Raw genomic sequence first — 14552 nt, 5'->3', positions numbered from 1 at the left:
ACTCCAATTTTCGTGTGGCCCACCACACCCTTCACAAGCCATAACCGAGACCGTTTTTGTCATTTCCAACTTTTTTATTTTTGAAGAAAGGGCCTCGATTTGGGCTTGTAAAGAAGTGCTTTCATCAACATTTTGGGCACCCGGGGCAATGGATTTATTGCCTCGGGGAGTGTGCCACCGAAAATTGGTTTAAGCAATTTCCTCAATTTGATTATATATTTCATGCGGGTGGCGATTACCTAAAAGTCCCCCGGAGCTAGAGTCAAGTGTTTGCCTTGTGTGTGGCAACAACCCATTATAGAAAGTGGATACTTGTTGCCATATCGCAAGGCCGTGATGTGGACACTTTCGCAATAGCTCCTTGAACCTTTCCCAAGTTTCATATAAGGATTCCCCGTCCTCTTGTGAATATGTATTAATTTCAGTCATTAATTTAGCCATTTTAGCGGGAGGGAAATACTTATATAGAAATTTTTGGGCTAGTTCATTCCAGGTGTTTACCGATCCAGCTGGGAGGGCGCTAAGCCAAGCTTTTGCTCGGTCTTTTAGTGAAAAAGGAAACATTCGGAGGCGGATGGCGTCATTTGATGCTCCATTGATCCGAAAGGTATCACATATTTCTAAGAAATTAGTAATATGTAGATGGGGATCCTCGTCCGCAAGCCCATGGAAGGTTGCAGAGTTTTGAAGCATCTGTATCAAATGCGGCCGAAGTTCGAAGTTATTGGCTTCAACATTCGGTGCATTGATAGCAGCACCGAGATTACCTACAGTGGGTCGTAGATAATCCATGAGGGTACGTTGGTCCGCAATTCGAAGTGGGTTCCCCGAAACCTTCTCTTGGCTTTTAGCTTTTAGTCTTTTTTCTGAGAAAGTGTTCGGGTTCTTCTAGAGGTTCTTTTATGTCTTTATTAGAACTGGAGCTCATACACTACGTAGAGGTGGCGTCTGGTTCCAAGTCCTGCAACAAAAACAAAAAAAGGCTGTTGGTCAGAAGGTTCACCACGGCCCCGTGCTCAGTGAACACGGCCCGTGGTCGGAGTTACAGTGATTGTTTTCCAGATCCCAGTTACTGGAGAGTTTGGACACGGCCCGTGTTGCACCGACACGGCCCGTGTTGCACCGACACGGCCCCGTGGTCAGCCTTCTGTAACTTGGAAAACTAAAAACTGTTAGTAACAATGCTGGGCACGGCCCGTGCTGAGCTCTGCAGAAGCTGAAAAACTAAGAAAATCCTAAAAAAATTAAAAGAAAATAAAAAAAATGATTAGGCCGTTGATTCCTAACTTTCTTAAAATCCTTGTGTCCCCGGCAACGACGCCAAAAACTTGATGCGTGTGTAGTGTAATATATTTTAGCTATATATTTTAAGCCCTTTTTACACTTTTTAGCCAAGTTTTAAATTTATAAACACGATATTTACTAACACTAAACACACATATGGGCAAGTGCACCCATCGTGGACGTAGTATAGTGTTGGTAAGATACCGAGGTCGTCCAAGGACACAAGAGCTTTTAGTACCGGTTTATCCTCAACGTCTAATTAAATCAAAATGTTAGAAAAAGATTTTTTAAACTAAGAAAATAAAACTAACTAAATGCTGAAAAATAAAATAAAAATAAAAACAGATAGACAAGATGAATCACTTGGATCCGACTCATGTGTTAGTATAACCTTTGATTATTTTCGCACTTTTGCACTTGTTTAAGAGATTATCTTAGTTATTGTAGTAGGCCCCTCTTTTGAAGGCGACGTTACCCTCAACCCAGTAGTTTGAGTCAGCAAGGATACAATCCTAAAGGGTCGGATTATTGAAAGATAATTAATTAAGTTATTAATGCAAATTATGGTAGGCCCCTCTTTTGGAGGTGACGTTACCCTCGACTAAGTAGTCTGAGTCAGTAGGGATACAGTCCTAAATAGCTGGGTTATAGTATTAATAGTAGTTAACTTATGAGGGGATCAAAGAGTTTGGACCCCCGTCATCCAATACCTTTGGGTATTGAAGGAGGTCCTACTAAATTTGACCCAGGTCCCTTGCAGGACCTCTAAACGCTGAACAAGGGCAAGACCCTTACCAAACCGTTCCCTTAACCCCCGACCAGGTAGCCAACATACCTCCATATAGACCATGGAGATATGAATGGTGAAAATCTTTTATTTTATATAGACAGTAAAATAATGCCAAGACACCACGGACAAACGATAAGGAAGAATCACCTTCAACATAAGCAACTAGTTATTAAAGTCATTAATACAAAACCAATTAAGAAGTGCAAAAGATTAAAAATAAAAAGTATTATACTAAACACTTGTCTTCACCAAGTGATGTAAGAGACTTAGGCAAACATGGCCTTGATTGTCAAGAACTCTTACGATCAATCTTGGATCCCGAGACGGCTCACACACTCTATGAAGGACAATGGATGATGGTGGTGGATGATAGTGTTGTGATGGTGGTGGGTGGTGGATGAAGTGTGAGAGAGGTGATGTGCCAAGGGATGAGTTGCAATGAATCCAAGCACTCCTATTTATAGGCTGAACAGAGACCTGGGCACGGCCCCGTGCCTGTCTGACACTATCTCTCTTCATTAATTGTAATTCGCAATTACAATTAATGCGCCTGCAGTACTTTGGGCACGCCCCCGTGTTCACTGGGCACGGCCCCGTGGTGAGCAATAGAAGCTTCTACAGGTTTGTCTTTTCTGCTGCTTCTTGGGCACGGCCCCGTGCTCGCTGAGCACGGGGCGTGTTCAGCCTTCTATCTTCCTTGTTTTGCTTGGGAGGATGCTGTCGAGGGGTCGGGCAGTCCACTTTTGTTCCTTTTCTTGTATTTATGTTAGATTTAGCTGTCTTTTTGCTCCGTTTGTTAATTTGAGCTCATTTAATCCTGAAAATACAAAAGGAAGACAAAAACACATTTTTTCCAACATTAGTACTTAAAAAAGGTTAGTTTTATGCCTCATTTGATGTAATTTATATGTTGCATTTTACACACATCATAGACCAAATGGGACATTACTTCCGTTCCATAAGTTTAACATTAAATTGGTCCTTGCATATGTAACAAACAATACTGCTCTCCTTTAGAGGATAATAGGATAAATGAGATTATTTCCTTACGCTTCACTGATTAGAAGCCTTATGTAAGTTCAAGTCTATACTCGTTTAGATATTACTCACATTGCAACACACTAGATATGTCTAGATTAATTTGAAGCATCTAATACAGTATTACAATATCTTTAAAAGAAATGAGAGGCTATAATTTAAAGAAGAAGGGAGAACTCAAACCGGTTGATTACTCTAACTTTGTGATATTCAAAAATGATAGAATGTAATTTCGGGTATATCTTTATGTCAGCAGCCAAAACCTATCTCATGGAGGAGTCATAATAAACCTATCTCAATAGACATAATATATTGTTGATCACAAAGTAATAGTCACTAAATGTTGTTGAAAATTTATCAGTGGACTCATAACTTTATTAACTCCATATAATTAATATATTGAAGACTTATTGTGATAAAGTCAGCTACCATGTCTCCTGGAAAAATAACAGTTCGAGAGGTGCAGCATTAAATTTCGATATGCAATTAATTATTCGTTTATGAACGAATTGAGGAAACTAAATATTCGTATCGAATGCATTCATGATATGCTTAATGATCCTATAACTAAAAGTCTATCACCCATAACTATTATGTAAGCGCTTATAATAATCACGGGCATATTGATGACTATGTACAACTGCATATCATACTATGAATGACTAACTATTAATTAATTTTCCTCATCAGTTTGATTTTGTATGTCTCTTACATATGTTCTGCCGGTGTAATGACATATAGACAACTATAAATACAAATCAAACGTTAAAGGGCTTACTTATTTTGATCATAACTGTTAGTTTTTAAATTGAGGCTGTAGTATGATTAATGGGGGTCCTGAGTCGAATAATGATTCAACGGCTGTATTTCCCTGCTACGGTTCTTGGTTTAAAGCTAAAATGAGTAATAACTTCTGATCAGACTTATCTAATACTCATGATAAATGATTATTCGGCTAAGTGGGAGAATGTAAGACTAAATATTTATTTATTTATATTTAATCTAGTAGCCATCATTATCATTTATATAATATAGATCAAAATAATAAAACCTATAATATAATTAGTTGGTAATTGTTGATGGGCCATATTACTCTAATTAACTAATTGAGTTTCCCCTTGGGTGTATATAAGGAGATCACTAGAGAGGGATTAGGGTTAGACATTCATAACATCACACTAAAAATCGCCCCTCCTCTCTCTCCATTACTACGAGTTCTTCAACCCCAAAGAACTCGGTACTACCATCAAGAAGATACATCCTAAAGGGGAACCAGATCAAGCTGACAACTATGTTGAACTTCGTGGCTACGTCTCTGACTGAATTCTCTGCTGGTCCGTTTGCTGTATCAGGTATTATTTACATGTTTTCCTTTATGTTTAAACAGAACTGATCAACAGATCTATCTTATACACCCAATTTTATAAGGGTTACACCACACGGTATGGGCGTGGAAACACGGCGTTGTTGTCAGTCCACGTCCACAAAACCACCCCGTGCCCCGCGTTGTTAACAGTGTTGTGTTTGGGGCTTGAGAATTTCCACCGGTGTGAGGGCAAATATGTGGGTGAGGTGGAGGCTCTTGATTGGCGGGTGTTGTTTAGGTTTGTTTTGATTGTTGATGTTTATTTTCTTTTTAAAATTTTTCATTCTCTTTCATGTCACTTTCCCACCCCGTGCTTTTTTCTTCACGCCACCATGTTGACGTGGTTGCCACATGTCGCTCCACGCACTTCCTTCAAGCCCCTCCATACCGTGTAGTCTTAGTTTTACGTCACTTGGTTTCATTTCTTCTCTTTCTAACGTCATATGACATAAACAAGACTTACAAGCAGGCCTGTATATTTTTTAAAAGACATATTAGTGTAGCCCGAATAAAGAATAAAGAAGAAAAACAACATAGCTAGAACACAAGTATGTTTCATTTGAATTGAATGGATACAAACCAAATCTTAGACCAATATATGGTCTAAGCTAAGGTAGGGAGACAATTCGTGTTTGTAGATTGGTCCAATCTAAGGGTTGTTTTGTACATAGCCCATAATGGGTGGGTCCATCTAATTCCATAACATGCGCTTGCTTTTTTATTTTCTTTTTTTTATCGGTAAGGTATGTATCAAACTAGTTTTTGCCCTGTCCGCGTTGTGGGACGTCAGGCTAAATATTTCTTTACTAATTAAAAAAAACTAAAGCGATAGAGAAAAACAATAATCTTAAATTGGAGGCAAAACTGTAATTTGTCATGGCCAATAATGAGCGCTAGCGAATAAAAATTACATCGAGTCAACCAATTAAAACAAAACACTACCATATGTTTGATGTGCGTGAAGTGTGTTATATTTTAGATGTATATTTAAGCCCTTTTTTACACTTTTAGCCAAGTTTTAAATTTATAAAACACGATATTTACTAACACTAAACACACATATGGGCAAGTGCACCCATCGTGGACGTAGTATAGTGTTGGTAAGATACCGAGGTCGTCCAAGAACACAAGAGCTTTTAGTACCGGTTTATCCTCAACGTCTAATCAAATAAAAAATGTTAGAAAAGATTTTTAAACTAAGAAAATAAAAACTAACTAAATGCTGAAAAATAAAATAAAAATAAAAACAGATAGACAAGATGAATCACTTGGATCCGACTCGTGTATTAGTATAACCTTTGATTATTTTCGCACTTTTGCACTTGTTTAAGAGATTATCTTAGTTATTGTAATAGGCCCCTCTTTTGAAGGCGACGTTACCCTCAACCCAGTAGTTTGAGTCAGCAAGGACACAATCCTAAAGGGTCGGATTATTGAAAGATAATGAATTAAGTTATTAATGCAAATTATGGTAGGCCCCTCTTTTGGAGGTGACGTTACCCTCGACTAAGTAGTCTGAGTCAGCAGGGATACAGTCCTAAATAGCCGGGTTATAGTATTAATAGTAGTTAACTTATGAGGGGGTCAAAGAGTTTGTATCCCCGCCATCCAATACCTATGGGTATTGAAGGAGATCCTACTTAATTTGACCCAGGTCCCTTGCAGGACCTCTAAACGCTGAACAAGGGCAAGACCCTTACCAAACCGTTCCCTTAACCCCCGACCAGGTAGCCAACATACCTCCATATAGACCGTGGAGATATGAATGGTGAAAATCTTTTATTTTATATAGACAGTAAAATAATGCCAAGACACCACGGACAAACGATAAGGAAAGATCACTTTCAACATAAGCAACTAGTTATTAAAGTCATTAATACAAAACCAATTAAGAAGTGCAAAAGATTAAAAATAAAAAGTATTATACTAAACACTTGTCTTCACCAAGTGATGTAAGAGACTTAGGCAAACATGGCCTTGATTGTCAAGAACTCTTACGATCAATCTTGGATCCCGAGACGACCCACACACTCTATGATGGACAATGGATGATGGTGGTGGATGATGGTGTTGTGATGGTGGTGGGTGGTGGATGAAGTGTGAGAGAGGTGGTGTGCCAAGGGATGAGTTGCAATGAAACCAAACACTCCTATTTATAGGCTGAACAGAAGGCTGGGCACGGCCCCGTGTCCGCTGGACACGGCCCCGTGCCTGTCTGACACTCTCTCTCTTCATTAATTGTAATTCGCAATTACAATTAATGTGCCTGCTGTACTTTCGCCACGCCCCCGTGTTCACTGGGCACGGCCCCGTGGTGGGCAATAGAAGCTTCTATAGGTTTGTCTTTTCTGCTGCTTCTTGGGCACGGCCCCGTGCTGGCTGAGCACGGGGCGTGTTCAGTCTTCTGCCTTCTCTATTTTGCTTGGGAGGATGCTGTTGAGTTGGTTGGGCAATCCACTTATGTTCCTTTTCTTGTATTTATGTTAGATTTAGCTGTCTTTTTGCTTCTTTTGTGAATTTGAGCTCATTTAATCCTGAAAATACAAAAGGAAGACAAAAACACTCTTTTTCCAACATTAGTACTTAAAAAGGGTTAGTTTTATGCCTCATTTGATGTAATTTATATGTTGCATTTTACACACATCAAATACCTCCACACTTGAATTTTTGCTTGTCTTCAAGCAAAACTCTTTAATATGTGGCTTACACTCCCAAATGGAATGGGTAGAAGAGAAGGTTTTGGCTTGTCATAGAGTGTCGGGAATCCAAGATCTTTTTGGTTTTATTTTTATTTATTTACAATCCTATTCGTTATGATTTATTTAGAACGTTTCATAGGATAAATTACTTATTTGGGCATAGCATGCCTTTTTAAAATTCCATATATATACAAGTTCACATACCTCACGGGAGAAATCACTCACACTCGGCCGAAGGTGTATTTTTAGTGAATCACTCGAGAGCGGCGTGGAACTTATCCCTACCATAGGCTTGCCAAGCAATCAATCCTCCTTCTTTTTAAGTTGTTACCTTTGTAAATATCAAGAGGACTTTTTGGGTAAAGGCTTGGGCTAAAGGTGGGTAGTTGGGTTAGTGGTTAGTAGAAAAGGGCGAAAAGCGTAAAAAGCGTCAGTTTTCGTAAAACATTTTGTTTTAGTGACTTTTTTTTAATGAAGTATTTCTTCAAACAAGCTTTTGTTTTAAGAGCTTTGTTTGTTTATTTCTAACTTCATCATTTTTTTTTAGTCACACGAAAACCGAGCTTGTTACTAAAATAAAGGGTAAAAATAAAAAGGGTTTTGGTGGGTAAAAGGGTTTTAGGGTAAAGAAATGAAAGGTTTAGGCTCAAAGGGGTTAACTAGGGGGAGTTTTTGGGTAGGTGAAAAGAAAAATGAAAATAATGGTTTTGAAAGAAAAAGGGTTAGTCCTAATGCCTCCATCATTTACTTACTTGGGTTTAAGTTGGTAAGGCCCGGGAATGAATCGTCGTGGCAAGTTCTAGAGTCGTAAGAACCAAGCGGCTATTCACACAAGAAACGAAAAATGAGCATTTAGTCTAAAGATGTGTATTTGTATGCTCAATAAAGGCTCAAAACTCACTTTTTGTGGGAATGGGTTTTTCTATGTGATCAAGTATATATAATCGAATTTTAACTAAGCTTGTCATGTCGTTTCATAATTTTCTTATGTTAGTTCTTTTTTTTATCACGACGCTATCGGTTGTAAACTTGTAAAAATATAACCTTTTTAGAACTTGTTGTTCCCAAATTAAACCAAGACAAGTAAAAAAAATGAAAAGTTTTTGAAAAAATTTGGGGTGATTAGCGGTTCCAATAGAGTTTTGTGTAAGGCTTGTTATTAGGACTTGCAAAATTTCAAGGTTTAAGCATCCCCCCCCCCACACGTAAATTACACATTGTCCTCAATGTGTCCCAAAAATAAATTTTTAGGTTGATTGAATGTGTAACATGGTGTTTAAAAGCAAAAATTAATGTTACTGGCAGTCTGGACACGGCCCCGTGGGGACCGGACACGGCCCCGTGTTCAGGTGCCAGTACCGTTAATTAAGAAAAAGAAACAGAAGCCTGGACACAGGGGCGTGTCTGGTGAACACGGCCCGTGTCCAGTTACCTGAACTGGGCATTTTTCTGAAGGGGGTTCAGCACGGGGCCGTGTTGGCTGGGCACGGCCCGTGTTGACCCTACTGTACGGAGAAATTATTGACGTGTGGCCTTGTTCTTGTGCATGGGGCCATGTTTCTCATTTCCCTTATCATCCTTTACCACCACGAGTGTGTTTTATTTCTGCAAATTAAAACTAAAAGATTAAACTAAGCTAAGGATAGTTCCGCGAAATGCCTCCGTGGTGCGCCACGTTTATAAGGGTCCTTGGCTAGACCCAAAGTGAGGTTATATAATTTCTGAGTGGGATGTTTTGCATCCCATGTTGCACCGTCGGAGAACAGCATCCAAACTCGAATCAATAACCTTCATGTAGTTTACCGGATCATCGTCCTCTATTCTCTTCCCAACCCCGAACGTTGCTTCATCATCTCCGTACCTTAAGGTGAGCGTTCCGTTATTCATGTCTACCACTGCTTGTGCAGTGGCTAGAAATGGTCTCCCAAGTATGACGGGGACTTCGGTGTCTTCTTCCATATCAAGTATAACAAAGTCGGCCGGGTAGACAAATTTGTTCACCTTTACTAGGACATTTTCGATGACACCTTGTGGGAATTTGACGGACCGATCAGCAAGTTGTATGCTCATTTTTGTAGGACTCGTTGTTCCTAGGTCGAGTCTTTTGAACATTGATGAGGGCATGAGGTTAATGCTAGCCCCAATGTCGGCTAGAGCATTACGAACGGGGGAGTCCCCGATCGAGCAAGGAATTGTGAAGCTTCCGGGATCGATTTTCTTTTGGGGGAGTTTGTTGAGTACGAGGGCGGAGCATTCTTCGCCTAAGTTAACTAATTGCGACGTTTCAATTTTCCTTTTATGAGTAAGGAAGTCCCTCATGAACTTAGAATATTTAGGCATTTGGGTTAGGACATCAATAAAAGGAATGTTGACATGCAATTGTTTTAGTAGACTTTCGAATTTTGCGAATTGCTCATTGGTCCGACGAATTAACCTACCGGGGTACGGAACTCGAGGAGCTTTGATAGGTTCTGACGATGGAAGGGAGTCCTTTTCTTGCAGAGGTGGTGGTGTAGTCTCTTCTGTCGGCGGTGGTGCTTCCGCATGCCCCACGGTGCGGTTTCGTAACGTGATGAGATGAACTTGCGCTTTTGGGTTTGTTTCGGTATTACTTGGTAATGCGCCTGGTGGTCTCTCGGAAAAATTTTGGGCTAGTTGATTTAATTGTTTTTCTATGTTTTGAATACTAGCTTGTTGATTTCTAAAATTTGATTCTAATTGTAGAAATCTTTCCGAGTTTTTCTTTTCAGTGTCGGAGATGAGGCGACATACAGTATCTTCAAGCCTTTCTCGTCCACCTTGTTGTTGAGTGAAATTTTGTGACTCATTTCTTGGTTGTTGAAAGTTTGTTCGTTGGTTTTGTTGGTTACTACTATTGCCGGGTTCTCTCTAACCAAGGTTAGGATGATTCCGCCATCCTTGGTTGTAAGTGCCCGTTGGAGGACCCGACGGCCTAGGTCTATTGTCAAAGTAGCTTACCGACTCTTGTTGATCGTCCGTTTCTTTCATACAACTCCAATTTTCATGTGGCCCACCACATCCTTCACAAGCCATAACCGAGACCGTTTTTGTCATTTCCAATTTTTTTATTTTTGAAGAAAGGGCCTCGATTTGGGCTTGTAAAGAAGTGTTTTCATAAACCTTATGGGCGCCCGGGGCAATAGATTTATTGCCTCGAGGAGTGTGCCACTGGAAATTGGTTTGAGCAATTTCCTCAATTTGGTTATATATTTCATGCGGGCGGCGATTACCTAAAAGTCCCCCGGAGCTAGAGTCAAGTGTCTGCCTTGTGTGTGGCAACAACCCATTATAAAAAGTGGATACTTGTTGCCATATCGCAAGGCCGTGATGTGGACACTTTCGCAATAGTTCCTTGAACCTTTCCCAAGTTTCATATAAGGATTCCCCGTCCTCTTGTGAATATGTATTAATTTCAGTCATTAATTTAGCCGTTTTAGCGGGAGGGAAATACTTATATAGAAATTTTTGGGCTAGTTCATCCCAAGTGTTTACCGATCCAGCTGGGAGGGCGTTAAGCCAAGCTTTTGCTCGGTCTTTTAGTGAGAAAGGAAACATTCGAAGGCGGATGGCGTCATTTGATGCTCCATTGATCCGAAAGGTATCACATATTTCTAGGAAATTAGTAATATGTAGATGGGGATCCTCGTCCGCAAGCCCATGGAAGGTTGCGGAGTTTTGGAGCATTTGTATCAAATGCGGCCGAAGTTCGAAGTTATTGGCTTCAACATTCGGTGCATTGATAACGGCGCCGAGGTTACCTACGGTGGGTCATAGATAATCCATGAGAGTACGTTGATCCGCCATTGGAAGTGGATTTCCCGAAACCTTCTCTTGGTTTTTGGCTTTTAGTCTTTTTCTGAGAAAGCGTTCGGGTTCTTCTAGAGGTTCTTTTATGTCCTTATTAGAACTGGAGCTCATACACTACGTAGGGGTGGCGTCTGGTTCCAAGTCCTGCAATGAAAACAAAAAACAATACTGGTCAGAAGGTTCACCACGGCCCCGTGCTCAGTGAAAAGGGCCCGTGGTCGGAGTTACAGTGATTGTTTTCCAGATCCCAGTTACTGGAGAGTTGGACACGGCCCCGTGTTGCACCGACACGGCCCCGTGTTGCACCGACACGGCCCCGTGGTCAGCCTTCTGTAACTTGGAAAACTAAAAACTGCCAGTAATAATGCTGGGCACGGCCCGTGTCCGACCAGGCACGGCCCGTGCTGAGCTCTGCAGAAGCTGAAAAACTAAGTAAATCCTAAAAAAAAATTAAAGAAAAATAAAAATATGATTAAGCCGTTGATTCCTAACTTTCTTAAAATCCTTGTGTCCCCGGCAGCGGCGCCAAAAACTTGATGTGCGTGAAGTGTGTTATATTTTAGATGTATATTTAAGCCCTTTTTTTCACTTTTAGCCAAGTTTTAAATTTATAAAACACGATATTTACTAACACTAAACACACATATGGGCAAGTGCACCCATCGTGGACGTAGTATAGTGTTGGTAAGATACCGAGGTCGTCCAAGGACACAAGAGCTTTTAGTACCGGTTTATCCTCAACGTCTAATCAAGTCAAAAATGTTAGAAAAGATTTTTAAACTAAGAAAATAAAAACTAACTAAATGCTGAAAAATAAAATAAAAATAAAAACAGATAGACAAGATGAATCACTTGGATCCGACTCGTGTATTAGTATAACCTTTGATTATTTTCGCACTTTTGCACTTGTTTAAGAGATTATCTTAGTTATTGTAGTAGGCCCCTCTTTTGAAGGCGATGTTACCCTCAACCCAGTAGTTTGAGTCAGCAAGGATACAATCCTAAAGGGTCGGATTATTGAAAGATAATGAATTAAGTTATTAATGCAAATTATGGTAGGCCCCTCTTTTGGAGGTGACGTTACCCTCGACTAAGTAGTCTGAGTCAGCAGGGATACAGTCCTAAATAGCCGGGTTATAGTATTAATAGTAGTTAACTTATGAGGGGGTCAAAGAGTTTGGATCCCCGCCATCCAATACCTATGGGTATTGAAGGAGATCCTACTAAATTTGACCCAGGTCCCTTGCAGGACCTCTAAACGCTGAACAAGGGCAAGACCCTTACCAAACCGTTCGCTTAACCCCCGACCAGGTAGCCAACATACCTCCATATAGACCGTGGAGATATGAATGGTGAAAATCTTTTATTTTATATAGACAGTAAAATAATGCCAAGACACCACGGACAAACGATAAGGAAAGATCACTTTCAACATAAGCAACTAGTTATTAAAGTCATTAATACAAAACCAATTAAGAAGTGCAAAAGATTAAAAATAAAAAGTATTATACTAAACACTTGTCTTCACCAAGTGATGTAAGAGACTTAGGCAAACATGGCCTTGATTGTCAAGAACTCTTACGATCAATCTTGGATCCCGAGACGACTCACACACTCTATGATGGACAATGGATGATGGTGGTGGATGATGGTGTTGTGATGGTGGTGGGTGGTGGATGAAGTGTGAGAGAGGTGGTGTGCCAAGGGATGAGTTGCAATGAAACCAAGCACTCCTATTTATAGGCTGAACAGAAGGCTAGGCACGGCCCCGTGTCCGCTGGACACGGCCGCGTGCCTGTCTGACACTCTCTCTCTTCGTTAATTGTAATTCGCAATTACAATTAATGCGCCTGCTGTACTTTCGCCACGCCCCCGTGTTCACTGGGCACGGCCCCGTGGTGGGCAATAGAAGCTTCTATAGGTTTGTCTTTTCTGCTGCTTCTTGGGCACGGTCCCGTGCTGGCTGAGCACGGGGCGTGTTCAGTCTTCTGCCTTCTCTATTTTGCTTGGGAGGATGCTGTTGAGGGATCGGGCAATCCACTTATGTTCCTTTTCTTGTATTTATGTTAGATTTAGCTGTCTTTTTGCTTCTTTTGTGAATTTGAGCTCATTTAATCCTGAAAATACAAAAGGAAGACAAAAACACTCTTTTTCTAACATTAGTACTTAAAAAGGTTTAGTTTTATGTCTCATTTGATGTAATTTATATGTTGCATTTTACACACATCAATGTTTGCAAAAAAAAAAAACGACAACGATGGAAAGACTATAATATTGAACTGGGGGAGGTGGGAAATCGTAAGTTTGACTGGGGTAAAATCGTAATTTATCAAAAGGTACAACGATGGCAAGATTATAATTTTGAACTGGGGGCAAAATCGTAATTTTAGTTGGGGGTAAAATCGTAAGAAGGGAGGAATCGTAAGTTTGACTGGGGTAAAATCGTAATTTATCAAAGGGTACAACGATGGCAAGATTGTAATTTTGAACTAGGGGCAAAACTGTAATTTTGGCTGGGGTAAAATCGTAATTTGTCAAAATTTATATCGATGGCAAAACTGTTATTTTGAACTGGGGAAAAAATCGTAATTTTAAACTAGGGTAAAATCGTAATTTGTTTGAGCTAATATGGAAGTGCCAGACAACTACACACTATTCTCATGTGTCTCACACTATTCCCCTCCATGGGTTTTGTTTATATATACAATATATTTGTAGGGTTATGAGTCTCAATTGCTTTGTCCTCCTATGTTCATTTCCATAAATGGTGGGGCACTGTCACACCCCCAAATTCCACCTGCGGATAACACCCGCTTCGAGGGCGTGACTGACCAGGATCCAGCCACCAATTATACCGAATAATTAAATTGATAACAAAAGCAATACTTACTAACCATACGATTAGCAAGTGTTAAGTTTAGAGTTCAATGTCTTAAGTTCAGAGTAAAAAGTAGCGGAAGCATAATTAAACAGTTTTGAACAATGTTCATAAGGTAAGCATGATAAATGCCCAACACACGGGCAGACGACCACTACACATCCCAAGCAGCTGCTCCCGTCACTGGCCACCTGCAAAGCATGCAGTAAAGGGGTCAACAATAATGCTGAGTGAGTTCACTAGTTGTCCAGTTTTAATTTCCAAAAACTTGTTTCACCAGTTAATTTATCCGTTTATACATGCCATGGGGAGCTACCCCAAAAGTTAGCGACTAAACTGTTTTTCCAATACCGAACACTAGGTAACCGTTTGCGTTTCCGCAGGATGCCCCGATGTCAATGTTCTATCATCATTGACGGATGCCTGAGTACATTAGTTCACGACCGATCCCATACCATGGCACGGTGTGAGGCTGGTAAGACCTAAATAGCGCTATCAACTAATAACCCGTTCGCCTGGCACCGGCGACTAATCGGTATTATGTAGTAGGGACTTGAGTGATAGAGTTGCGTTTAGTGCCGTTGGTTGCATTCCGTATAAACAGTAATTAACTAAAAAGGTTTCCCAATACAAGGGAAGATAAAGTACGTTTGTTCCCAGTAACTAGGG

At 40.3% G+C, this 14552-nt stretch overlaps 2 non-coding genes across 2 annotated transcripts; both read left to right on the top strand.

The window, feature by feature from the left end:
* The first annotated feature begins 328 nt into the window (after positions 1–328).
* Positions 329–435, top strand: LOC118483519. The gene has a single exon (XR_004870809.1). It is a non-coding gene; the product is annotated as a small nucleolar RNA R71 (small nucleolar RNA).
* Positions 436–10517: 10082 nt separating this feature from the next.
* On the top strand, positions 10518–10624 carry LOC118483509. The gene has a single exon (XR_004870799.1). It is a non-coding gene; the product is annotated as a small nucleolar RNA R71 (small nucleolar RNA).
* The last annotated feature ends 3928 nt before the right edge of the window (positions 10625–14552 follow it).

Source organism: Helianthus annuus, chromosome 10, assembly GCF_002127325.2.
Source record: "Helianthus annuus cultivar XRQ/B chromosome 10, HanXRQr2.0-SUNRISE, whole genome shotgun sequence".
Classification (NCBI taxonomy): Eukaryota; Viridiplantae; Streptophyta; class Magnoliopsida; order Asterales; family Asteraceae; genus Helianthus; species Helianthus annuus.
Note: the sequence above shows the minus strand (reverse complement) of the source record. Positions and strands in the feature narration are given on the sequence as shown.